Here is a 13,373-nt window from a genome sequence, read left to right as displayed (position 1 = left end):
ATGGCTCACAGCTGTGCTGGATCCTTAACCCACTGAGCGAGGTCAGGGATCAATCCTGCATCCCCATGAATACTAGTCGGATTCATTTCCCCTGGGCCACCACGGGAACTCCCAACTTACTACATTTCAAAAAACCTGCTGGCAAGGCCCATGATGCTGGTCCATGGATCACACTGGAAGTAGCCATCTCTGAGCTATAAGAAATAATTCTGCTTTGTTTAACAGTTAGTACTGCCAACAGATAGGGAGAAAATCTGTCAATGTTGACAAGAAGTTTCTCAGGAAATGTTGTCTATGGAAATCAGAGGAGAATCTTTCATTTTATCCTAATGCTACCATTTAGTGACTCCCATTTCTTCTATTAATTAACCTTGACTCAATTCCCTCATCTTTAAAATAGGGATAATGAGGGAGTTTCTGTTGTGACTCAGCAGGTTATGAACCCGACTAGTATCCATGAGGGTGCAGGTTCAATCCCTGGCCCTGCTCAGTGGCTTAAGGATCTGGCATTGCCGAGAGCTGCAGGGTAATTCGCAGCTGTGGCTCAGATCCTGCATTGCTGTTGCTGTGGCATAGGCTGCCAGCTGCAGTTCCCAATTCAACCCTAGCCTGGGTACTTCCATATGCCACAGGTGCAGCCCTAAAAAGCAAAAGAAAGAAAGAAAGAAAGAGAGAGAGAAAGGAAGGAGAGAGAGAAAGACAGAAAGAAAGAAAAAGAGAAAGAGAGAGAGAGAAAGAAAGAAAAAGAGAGAGAAAGAAAAAAAAAGAGAGAGAGAGAAAGAAAGAAAAAGAGAGAGAGAGAGAAAGAAAGAAAGAGAGAGAGAAAGAAAGGAAGAAAAAGAGAGAGAGAGGGAGAAAGAAAAGTAATATGGTGATAATGAAAGTCAACTCGGGAGTTGCTGCTGCGGCACAGGGGAAATGAACCTGACTAGTATCCATGGGGATGTGGGTTCAATCCCTGGCCTTGATCAGTGGGGTCTGGGATTCAGCTTTGCCCTGAGCTGTAGTGTAAGTCCCAGATGCGGCTCAGATGCTATGCTGTAGCTATGGCATAGGCTGGAAGCTATAGCTCCTATTCGATCCCTAGCCTGGGAACCTCCATATGTGGCAGGTGTGGCCCTAAAAAACAAACAAAAAAAAAAACACACACAAAAAAAGTCAACTTGTAGGGAGGGTGACAGGAATTACACGGGCTGAGGGGTGTAAAGCACCTATCACAGCCTCTGCACAAAGCCCCTTGTAGGGCTCCGCCTCTTCATCTCCCTTACTCCCTTCATCACGTGAGATGTTCAAGCAGCATTTCAGTTGACACCCGGAAGGAAGTTAGTTACAACAGAGCACGATCCCCTCAGGGCGAGGGTGTGGATGGATGACCCTGAGGGTCTACGTTGTGGGGGTGGGGGGGGTGCGCCGCGGCCGGGCCCGCGCACTGATCCGTGGAACTGGATGGAAGCGATTTCCAGGCGGCGAGCCCCGGGGGGTGGAGGGGTATTCAGCAGGCACGCCATTGTTGTGCACACATCTATTAGGCTCACAGGATAGAGCAACAGTCTGGAATCGGGAGCTAATGACAGCTCATAACTGAAGAAACAGTTCAATAAGGACGCGCACGGGTGCATAAAGATGTTTCCATCAATACTCTTTAGAAAACCCGTTTTATATGAATACCTTCCACTTACACGGCGTTTCCAGAGCTTGCGGTTCCGTGACCGAATTCAAGCCTGAAAGGAACCCTAGGAGGGAAGCTTAATCATCCTCAGTTTACAGAGAAGCTGTTCAGTGATTGGCGGGAGCCCTGCCCCTCCCACGAGGCCCGGGACCGACCCCAGAAGCTCGTGCCACTTCTCCCGGCTTCACATTCCCCCCCCGCCCCCCCACCCCACGTAAGTTCTTAACTCTACGGATCCCAACAGTGTGTAGGTGCCCTTCCTCAGCAAAGTCCCGTCTAAGGGGAAAAAAAGGCACAATTAAAAACTGACTCACAGGAGTTCCCATCGTGGCGCAGTGGTTAACGAATCCTACTAGGAACCATGAGGTGGCGGGTTCGATCCCTGGCTTTGCTCAGTGGGTTAAGGATCCGGCGTTGCCATGAGGTGTGCTGTAGGTTGCAGACTCAGCTTGGATCCCGTGTTGCTGTGGCTGTGGTGTAGGCCTGTGGCTACAGCTCCAATTGGACCCCTAGCCTGGGAACCTCCATAGGCCGCAGGAGCGGCCCTAGAAAAGGCAAAAAGACAAAAAAAAAAAAAAAAACTGACTCACAGACTTTGAAAAACTTGTAATTTCCCAATGAAACAGGTTCAGGAGTTCAGGCTGGGGGTTTGAGATGGAAATGATATACAATTGGGTGGTGAGGATTGTTGTCCAACTATAAATGTAATAAAATTCACTGAGTAATAAAAAAAAAAAAAGACTCTATAACAGGAGTTCCCCTCCTGGCTCAGCAGATTAAGAACCTACTCTCCATAGGAAGCAGGTTTGATCCCTGGCCTCGCTCAGTGGGTGAAGGATCCGGCATTGCAGGTGTTGCATGAGCAGGGGTGCAGGCTGGCAGCTGCAGCTCGAATATAACTCATAGCCTGGGAACTTCCATATGCCGCAGGTGCAGCCCTGAAAACAAGAAAAGAAAGAGAGAGAGAGAAAGAAAGAGAGAGAGAGAGAGAGAGAGAGAAAGAAAGAAAGAAAGAAAGAAAGAAAGAAAGAAAGAAGAAAAGAAAGAAAGAAGGAAAGAAAGAAAGAGAAAGGGAGAAAGAAAGGAAGGAAGAAAAAAGACTGTAGGGCAGGCTGTTGCCACCGTGTTGAAGCAGGTTAAGAATCCTGAGTTGCCGCAGCAGCAGCATAGGTCGCAGTTGTGGCTCATTGGATCCCTGGCCTGGAAACTTCCATATGCCTTGTGTGTGGGGAAAAAAAACAAAAACAAAAACTGTAGAACATACAGAAGCCTTTGCTTACAGCTACTCCAGCTCCCTCATTTTGTAGACTGAAGTTCAAAGAAATGTAGCGACTTGCCTCAATTCTCGCCTAAAAATGGAAAAACACATCTGTAAACATTCCATTAATCCTGCATAGCAGCTTTTAATATTCCACACTCCAGGACTCCCTGGGGTTCTCATTTTTGCTCCAGATTCTCTCTGACCTGCTATAATTACCAATTAATCTGGGGCCATAACATACTTATTTTAACAAACGTAAAATCGATCAGGAGAGAGAGCCATCCTCCAGTTATCTTTGTCCTCTTTCAGTCAAATATTCTTCAGCGACTCTTAAATAGTTAAGAGTGGATCTATGGCTAATGCGCCCTAGTCGACTAGGACTGGTGTTGAAAAAGTTCAACTCTGAACGGGTGGGAAAAGTCACATCCACCACTCTCAATAATGGATTAGCCAAGGACTGGTCATTCTCCATTCCATCTCTGCTACTTCGTTCATCAAAGCTGAACAGAATGAATTGCAAATAAAAAGGGAGAAAAAAAAACATTAAATATGAAAGGCCAACTTGCTAGCCTATATTTTTAGTTCAAGTGACAGTTTTAAAATTACGAAGGTAAAAACCCTCTGCTAAATCAGGTTTTAAATGTGCCATTTGTCAAACGGATACCTTTGTATGATTTTTAAAACCACTGTTTTATCATGAAAGGTAAAAATACAAAGTGGCGGTATTATTCTTTATTCCTACCACCGGGTTGCATTTGGTGGGGGGTTGTTTTTCTAGACAAGAAACGGGGCTGTTCTCAGCAAAATGCTTAGACACATTTTCATTCATGGAGCAATGCTGTCAGATCATTTTCCAAGCCCAGAGCTGTTATTGTTTCACCGAAATAGGGAAAATGATCCTTGCAGCAATCACAGAATTTCATAGCTGAAAGTGGTCTGAGAGGCAGTTCAGGCAGGGCCCTCCCTTCACAGATGAGAAAGCTGAAGCCACAAAGGTCAACAGACTTGCCTGTGCTGCTCCAGCCCGGCCGTGGCTGAGCCCGGCCTGGATTCCAGTTCTCTCCACGCCCGATGAGTGATTTGGCATCCGTATCTCAATGCCCCTCCTGACACGACCTACACCTAAACCACCAGTACGTTCTGGTTCTGCCCCCCAGGTCTCGTCTCCTCTTGCAGCCAGAGTTAGTAGCTTGACTTAGAGATTGACCCTAACGTGGAGATTTGTAGTCTTGGCAGAAACGGCCAAGAGGAAAACACCTTTTTCTGCAAGGTCAAGATAAGGACCAAATCCTTGTTTCATTATGAAAAGGATGTGGGTATCTGGAAATAAGAGGTGAGAAAGCCACAGGGTCTCAGAGAGAAGAGGAAGCTAGGAAAGGAACAGGAGACCCCCCCCTCACCCCCGCAACCCTGCACCCCTAGAGCAGTCTGCCTTCCTTCTCTCCAGGATTACCACCGCCAACTTTTCAAATCTTCTCTGAAAGAAAGGGAGAAGAAACTGGTTTCAGAGTCACAGAGAGGCAGTCAGTACAGCTGTGGAATCTGCGCCTCTGAATATAAATAGTTACGGCTGATAGGAGGTGGGCTGAAACTGCCATCAAGCTGAGCAAACAGCTTCCCAGAGGACTCTCTTTTAATGATTTTTATTTTTACGTTGTCCATTAGAGTTGGTTTACAGTGTTCTATCAATGTCTACTGTCCAGCAAAGTGACCCAGTCACACGTATATATACAGTCTTTCCTCACACTAACCTCCATCAGGTTCCATCATAAGTGACTAGATAGAGAGGGTTCTTTGACCAGGTTCTGCCTTGGGGCTTGTATGGATCTCTGACCAAAGCCCCAGCTCTCTGCAGTGCACCGTGCTTACTTCTCAAACAGAAGCCCCAGGAATACATTTGAACATGGTCTGATTTAATCCCATCCGCTGGACTTCAGTTTCTGTCTGTGGGGGCCAAATTGAAACACAGAGACAGAGTTTGGGGGAAAGGAGAAAGCATAGCTTTATTGCTGTGCCAGGCAACGAAGGGTCACAGCAAGCTAATGCCTTCAAGACTGCCCCCACCCCATGAAGAGAATTGCGAGGGGTTTTACAGTAAAAAGGAGAAAAACAGGTTTTCGGATAGGAATCAGGATTGGGAGAAGCATACTTTCTTTGTTTGGGGGAATCTTAGTCATCCAAGCTGGAGTCAGGAGCTCTCCGTAAGGTCACGATGGTGGCCTCCTGGGTTAGTGCCTAGAATCACAGTACTTGCAAAAAGGGCATATTGGTCAGAGACTGGAACAAACCAGGAAAGTTCCTGAAAAACATCATGTGCTAATAATTTTAACCCACAGGCAATTATGCTCAGGGGGCCCAATCTTTAGCTTATGGGTGATTGTGCTTAAGGTGCCATTAAGCCAGGGAGAAGGACAAGGAAGGACGCTAAGCTGTTCAGTTTTAAAGTATTCATTTCTAAAAGAAGCATAAGGAATATGTCTTAGGTGTATCAGATGTCTATATGATTGTGTGTATCCCTGGAGAGGGAACCAGGATCCTGCCCCGAGGCTGTGCTATTGTTGCTTGACTGTTCCTCCCTTGTTTTTTGCATCCCCTTCCTGCTCTGATCAGCACCTGTCTGAACCTGTCCCTAGGAACTCAGGGAAGGTCATGGTGGCTGAATGAAGCCCGCTTCCTAAGGACAAGAAATGGGGGACACAGAAAGGCTTTTGTGCCCAGGAGCCCCGCAGGGGCATGTCTGGTTTCACCATGAGCCACTAAGATTGTCCATCTCTACCGTGTCCTGGACGACAGCGCTCCTGAGGATCTGCTGGGTCTGGGATGAATAAGCACCGATGAAATAAAACGCCCCCTAATGGCATGGCAGCTCTCAGTCCAAAATTGAAATTTTTATTTTGCTCAAAATGGGTTATCACCATAGGACTCATTCTTAATGAAAGAAAAAGCATGTATTCACATTTGCTAATTTTTACTCACTTATGGCAAAAAAAAAAAAGTGCTTTCAACCCTATAATTTGGTCACCAATTAGACTTTGATTTACTCTGATGTACTTGGAGGGTTTTTTTTTTTAATATTAAAAAAGGCTCACAGCTGAAAATTTACATTTAAAAAGTAATTAATGCCGATTCAATGAAGAAATCCTCAATTTCCTGCTGAATTACATTGAACCTCAAGTCCTGTTTAAGGACAGAAAGACCTGATCATCAGGCAGAGGTGCTTCCTTGGTCCTCTGATGGGCAAAATTCACACAGCGCCTTTCCCCAGGGAAACAGGCAGCAGACCCTTTCTTGCTTCTCTTAACTTCGTCTCCATCACTCTTTCTTCCTACGGGCGTTGTGACCCAGAAGAGAGCATTTGACTAACGGTGGCCGTCAAGTTGCATTCTTCCCGTTCCAGCTGAGCGCTTCTCAGACACAGATGGTTCTGCTGCTGAGGAACCAGGACAATGATTCAGACCGAGATGCCCGCATCTCCTGCCCGCATCTCCCTGTCAGGCGGAACTCCCTCCCTCCAGGCTCCTTTCTCCCCTCTCGGGGTTCCCGAGACCTCAAGTCACCTCCCCAGGGTGAACTTCCCATCTGGCTCTCCGTTTCCCTCTGTCACACCCCCTCCCCAAAAGAACCCCTCTTTGGAGCGGGAGGGGGAGGTGACTTAAAGCCACTGCCAGCCACAGAACAGTGGTCCAGCTTATGATCATCACCGCCCTTAGAAGAACCCCAATGGTTAGAAAAGTACCCTCAGCCAGGTTTTCTGAGCTAGATGAAAGACAGTATTTGCCAGACTTTTAGATGATTGCATCAGGGAGAGGTTCCATCTTCTCTTTTGAATGGGTTCTTCTTGGCTTTTGTGTTGGCATAAACTGGAGAATGCAATGAATTGGAGTTTCCCCTGAAAAAAGAGTATAAATGGGGATATAGTATTTCTGAATGTTCCCCGCATGTGCGATGCATGTCCTTTTATTCTAACACTGTGCCAATGAGATGGAAGCACTCAGCTGTCACTGACACGTTTCCTGACCCCCAGGTTCCCATCTGGAAGGGATGGGACAGGATGAAGATCAGGAATCATTAATACATACAGTTTGTAATGTAGTCAAAGCTCAATGCCAGATGTATAAGGGAAAGTTTCTACATGGTTTGTTTTTTTATTTTTTTTCTTTTTAATTTTTTTTCTTTTTGTCCTTTTTAGGGCCGCACCCTCGGAATATGGAGGTTCCCAGGCTAGGGGGTCTAATCAGAGCTGTTGCTGCCAGGCTACACCACAGCTCACAGCAATGCCTGATTCTTAACCCACTGAGCAAGGCCAAGGATCAGACCTGCAACCTCATGGTTCCTAGTCAGATGCATTTCCAATGTGCCATGACGGGAGCTCTGGTTTGTTTGTTTAGAGTATAGTTGATCTACAATATTGTGACAATTTTAGCTGTATAGCATAGTGACCCAGACACACACACACACACACACACACACACACACACACACATTCTTTTTCTTTCTTTTTTTTTTTTTTTTTTTTTTTTTTGTCTTTTTTGCTATTTCTTGGGCCGCTCCCATGGCATATGGAGGTTCCCAGGCTAGGGGTCTAATCGGAGCTGTATCTGCCAGTCTACGCCAGAGCCACAGCAACATGGGATCCGAGCCACGTCTGCGACCCACACCACAGCTCACAGCCATAGCAATGCAGGCAGGATCCAAGGCACGTCTGCAACCGACACCACAACTCACGGCAACACCAGATCTTTTACCCACTGAGCAAGTCCAGGGATCGAACCCAAGTCCTCATGGATACTAGTCGGATTCCTTTCCACTGTGTCACAATGGAGATTCCAAACCTTCTGTTTTGTAGATAGGATCATTTGTGCCATATTTTAGATTCCACATGTAAGTGACATCATAGATATTTGGCTTTCTTTTTTTGACTTATTTCACTAAAGGTGAGACTCTCTAGGTGCATCCATATTGCTGCAAATGGCATTATTTTGTCCTTTTATGACTGAGTAGTATTCCTTTGTGTATATGTACCACATCTTTTTGATCCATTCATCTGTCAATGGGCTATTTGGGTTTTGGTCAACAGCAAAAGAGCAAAGAGAATAAAATCATTCGATCATTATTTTCGGACATCCTCAATTTACTGCAAGTGTCATCCTGTGCTCCCTGACCTGGCATCCTGAGTACCATGGATGCGTGTGCTGGTCACTTCCAGCTACGGAGCAGGTGCTCAGGGCCAGGCATTCTGCATCCTGTACCTCCACCAATCCACAAAGACCATGTTCTGATTCCCATTTTATTGATGAGGAATCTAAGGTGTCTCCAAAAAACCATTTGCCCAACCTCATTTAGCCTGTGAGTGGCAAAGGGAAAATTTAAACCAGCTCTGCCAAGATCCAGGCACTACACTCTGGAGAGACCTGAATGTAGGATTTATTCAGAGTTACAAAATTTACACCTGGAATTGGAACAGAGGGCCAGTAACCTCTGTATGAATTCTTTATACAGTTGACCCTTGAACCACATGGGTTTGAACTTCATGGGTCCGGTTACACACAAATATATTTCAAAAAATAAATAAGTCCTGTAGAATATAGTTTCACTGTAGTTGGTTACACTCATGGGTGCTGAAGCCACATATCAAGGACTGACTATACAGTTATATGTGGATTTTTCACTGCCCTGAGAGTTGATGGCCTTAACACCCACATTGTTCAAGGGTCAACTTAACACGCGTATTGTTCAAGGTTCCACTCTTATTGTTCAAGGGTCAACTGTTTTTGTTTGTTTGTTTGTTTGTTTTAATGGCTGCACCTATGGCATGTGGAGGTTCCCAGGCTAGGGGTCGAATCAGAGATGCAGCTGCCAGCCTACACCACAGCCACAGCCACACCAGATCTGAGCCACATCTGTAACTTACACTGAAGCTTTCAACAATGCTGGATCCTTAACCCATTGAGTGAGGCCAGGGATCAAACCCATATCCTCATGGGTACTAGCTGGATTCTTAACCCACTGAGCCACAAGGAGAACTCCAAGGTCAACTGTATTATTTATTTATTTATTTATTTTTGTCTTTTTCGCCTTTTCTAGGGCCGCTCCCGTGGCACATGGAGGTGCCCAGGCTAGGGGTTGAATCGGAGCTGTAGCCACCAGCCTATGCCAGAGCCACAGCCATGCAAGATCTGAGCCGCGTCTACGACCTACACCACAGCTCACAGCAATGCCAGATCCTTAACCCATTGAGCAAGGCCAGGGATCGAACCCGCAACCTCAAGGTTCCTACTCGGATCCGTTAACCACTCAGCCACGACGGGAAATCCTCAACTGTACTTTTTAAATCTGAATGCCTAGGCTGTGGTGATCTAAAGCCCTCAGAGATAAAAAGGTTTCAGGTGTTGCTTTCGGCATCTTTATTCGGTAGCTGTTTGCTTGGTACCTCAGTGGCGGTCAAGGTCCTGGACTATGGAAAGGGCAGGCTTTATGGGCCATGAAGGAACTCTTCTTAGTCACTGGGCAGCATTTCTTTCTCTGTCCATCAATGTCTTGCCCAATTCACAGCAGCCTGTGTTTCTGGAAAGGCCCATCTTCTGGCCCAGACCCCCCCGCCCCCACCACAACTAGACCTATATCTTCAGGAGGAAGCACAGCAGCAGCCCCCACCTTGTCTGCTCTCTGTGGCTTCGAATCAAAGCATGGATTCCAGACCTGAGAAGTGAAGGGTCTGTACAGTCACTGGGTTCCCACATTGTTCTCCCATCAAATTTTTTTTTCTTTTTAGGGCCGCACCTGCAACATATGGAAATTCCCAGGCTAGGGGTCGAATCGGAGCTGTAGCCACTGGCCTACACCACAGCCACAGCAATGCAGATCCAGGCTGCATCTGGGACCTACACCACAGCTCATGGCAACGCTGGATCCTTAACCCACTGATGGAGGCCAGGGATCGAACCCAAAACCTCATGGTTCCTGGTCAGATTCGTCTGTGCTAGGCCATGACGGAAACTCCCTAATCTGCCTCAGGGATCGGCCCTGCAACCTCATGGATACCAGTTGGGTTTGTTTCTGCTGTGCCGCAAAGGGACCTACTCCTTCCCAACAAATTTCTTTCAAACTCAGCCATCTTGGGACATGGGACGCTCACAGGGAGCCCTGGGTGGCCAGGTCACCCCTTCCCCAGACCTTGCAATCCTCCCATGCTGGCCCCATCCATAAGACACACTTTCTGCATGACTTTCCTTTGTCAGGGATGGTTGATACCAACTTCTGAGCCTAAGTCTGCAGACCTGCTCTGAACCCTGGTATGATCAGGGCCCCAGGGGCCCCCTTGCTCTGCCAGCTCTCATCCCTGGAAGTTTGAGTTGTTTTCTTACCCCCAGAGGAGGTGGGAGCCTGGCCATGTGTACAAAGGCTGCCTCCCCATGGCTCACACATCCAACCACTGCACCTTGGAGCCGCCACCTCTAGGAATGGGCCAGCTCAGACCCAGGGACTATTGTAGGCATCGGGCACTGATCCTGGAGAGTCTGACAGCTCTCATTGATGGCTCCTGGCTAATCCTTCATTCCCAGAGCTAATGAAAGGTCCTCTCCCAGAACCAGCTCACTCCCACCCCTCAGGCCTCGGGTTGCTGCTCAAGCTGCCTCAAACACTTGGCTTCAGGACTTAACCCAATTTTTGATGGTTCCCATTGGAAGAGTATCAGTGCCCCTACCACCACTGGAGTTGCCCTACCCCTCAGTGCCATGGCGAGAGGGAAACGACTGGGTGCCCTGTCTTTGGGCAGCCTGCTGCCAATCAAATAACCCATCACTAATTAGAGCTATTCAAATGACCCCATAGTAACCAGGACAGTTTCACCTGGTCACTCTAATTAAACATTGGAAGGGGGGTGGGTGTTCCTGTTGTAGCTCCACGGGTTACCAACCCAACTAGTATCCATGAGGATTTGGGTTTGATCCCTGGCCTCACGCGGTGGGTCAATGATCCAGCATTGCTATGGCTGTGGGGCAGGTCTTCAGCTGCAGCTCCAAATTGACCCCCAGCCTTGGAACCTCCATATGCCACGGGTGCAGCCCTAAAAAAGAAAAGAAGAAAAATTGGATGGGGCTCTAGTTCACGTGTTCCCTGGTCACTTTCATCAAGCATTGGATGGGGCTCTAGTTCAGCTGCGTTTGGAGATACCTAAGTAATGCCCAGTTCCTTCATGGTTTAATTTGTGTAACTGCCTCCACAGAAACCCAGTGAGAGGCCCAGCCAAGACCACTCAGGTGTGGTGGTCTCCCAACGGTCTCCGCAAGCCACAGAACCCTGTGCTCCAGGTGACACCGCAGCAGGTACTGGAGGGCAGCCACCCAGCCCCCAGCAATATGCACAGAGAGGAGCTGCCCCGTCAGCAGCCGGGCTGTTGAAGCTAAAGAAAACACGAACTGTTGAAATGACATGATTTCTCTAGCAATTTCATCCTCTGCCGGCATAAAAAACCAGCACTACCAAAAAGGAGATTTTTCCACATCCGTAAGCCTCAAAGACAGGAACCTGATTGCTTACAAGACTCACTGGGGCTGACTTGCAGTTACGTGGTAGCACTTGATTCTAATAGCCTCCTTCCCCAGTCAAAGGCTGCCTCCCACGCAACCACCCTAATGAGTGATGCTGAGTGTACCGTTAACTACATCTCTTCGTTAATTGCTCCATCTAAATTAATCAGATATTTAGAAATTTCTCTTGTTTTTCCAAAGGCTCTTGTTAGAGCAGACTTGAAAGAATCAGGGTCTCTCTTAATGAGGCAATAACAATATTCCGTTTTTATGTACTGCCCTACTGACTAGTAACTCAAAAGCTTACTGGGTCCACACTGGCAAAGGGAAGTACGGGGCCAAGCAATTGCCTGTAAATATAATTGCTGCCGCGATTTAACCTGGTTCAACTGGCTGAAGGAATATTTTCCACAAATAGCAATTTAAAATCTGAATTATATCCATAATGACCTTGGCTCTCGACGCTTTCCTTGTTTCATTAGATCTCAGCACCCCAGAATAATAATGCCAAAGGGCCATATGCTTCTTTTTAAAAGTCCCTTTGCTGCCTCTGTGCCAGCCAAAATCATATCGCCAGGAAAATTCCTTCTCCCACAGGGGCGCCGAAAGGAATCATCTAATGTCAGGGACAGTCTTTCAGATTTAGGCAATGCCCAGGCGTGGTCTTGAGGATAAGCCAAACAGGCGACTCTTTGCTCCATCTGATGTGATGGAGGCCTGACACTTTGGACCCCCCCACCAATGTATCATGCCCTTGGTTTGATGCTGAAATTATAGAATCAATTGAAGATGGTTCTAAGGCATCTCTAGGGCAAAGAACATAAGTGAGGAATCAAAACACCTTGATTCAGGTCCCATCTCTGTCACTTCCTGGCTGTGTGATTTTGGCAAGTTGCTTCATCATGCTAAGCCTTTATTTCTCATATGCAAATAAACATAGTACCAATTTCAATTTTACCCTGTTGCAAGCATTAAATGGAATTGCGCTTAGCCCTCCGCTAAGTTCATGGAACATCAGAAGCAACCCATAAAGGTTTATTCTTCTGTTTTGGAGGGTGATGGCATCAATATTGTTATTACAGATTCACCAGGGTAGGGGACGACGTGAACCCAGACTGCTCCCTTGTAGCCAAGGAGACCAGGATTAGGGAAAAAGACCAATGAGGTTTCATAAGCCTAGTACCTTGGACAGCTGCCTTGGTGGTGGAAGAGTCCGGTCCAGAGAATGAAGAGCACTGTCTCCAAATATCTCCCACCCCTAAGGTTTTGCCTGAGCCCTGAACACCTGGGACCATTTCAGGGACAGAGATGAATACTTTCTACCCCAGGTCACTTGTCCTTACCACTCCGATCTTCTGTGGCCGACTCCAAGCCAACAACGACCATCAAAACAACAACACAGTCACCAGCAGGGAGGGTCTGGCAAAGGGAGCAAGAGATCAGAGGGTAGTGGGGGGATGGCAGGCCTTGCACAGCAGAGAGGGGGGCACCTCGGCTTCTTGAGGAGCTTGTAGTGGCCCCACAACAGAGCTGCAGGTGAAAAGTCAGAGGTATCACGGGTCCCCCATCTGGCTGTGGATCACTGGTGTGTGTCTTGATGACTAACCCTCTCCCATTAATACGCTCTCATTGTGGCCAGTTTAGAGAACAGAAGCATGAGGCGGGAGGCAGAACAAAAGTGAAAGAAATTCAGATTCCATATTCAGTCCTCAGTTCTACCCCTCATGTTAGCTTTTTTTTTTTTTTCTTGTCTTTTTTAGGGCCACACCTGCAGCATATGGAAGTTCTCAGACTAAGGATCCAATCAGAGCTGCAGATGCCAGCCACCACAGCAATGCCAGATCCGAGCCGCATCTGCAATCTACACCAGAGTTCATGGCAACGCCGGATCCTTAACTCACTAAGTGAGGCC

This window comes from Sus scrofa, chromosome 11, assembly GCF_000003025.6.
Source record: "Sus scrofa isolate TJ Tabasco breed Duroc chromosome 11, Sscrofa11.1, whole genome shotgun sequence".
NCBI classification, from domain to species: Eukaryota; Metazoa; Chordata; class Mammalia; order Artiodactyla; family Suidae; genus Sus; species Sus scrofa.
Note: the sequence above shows the minus strand (reverse complement) of the source record.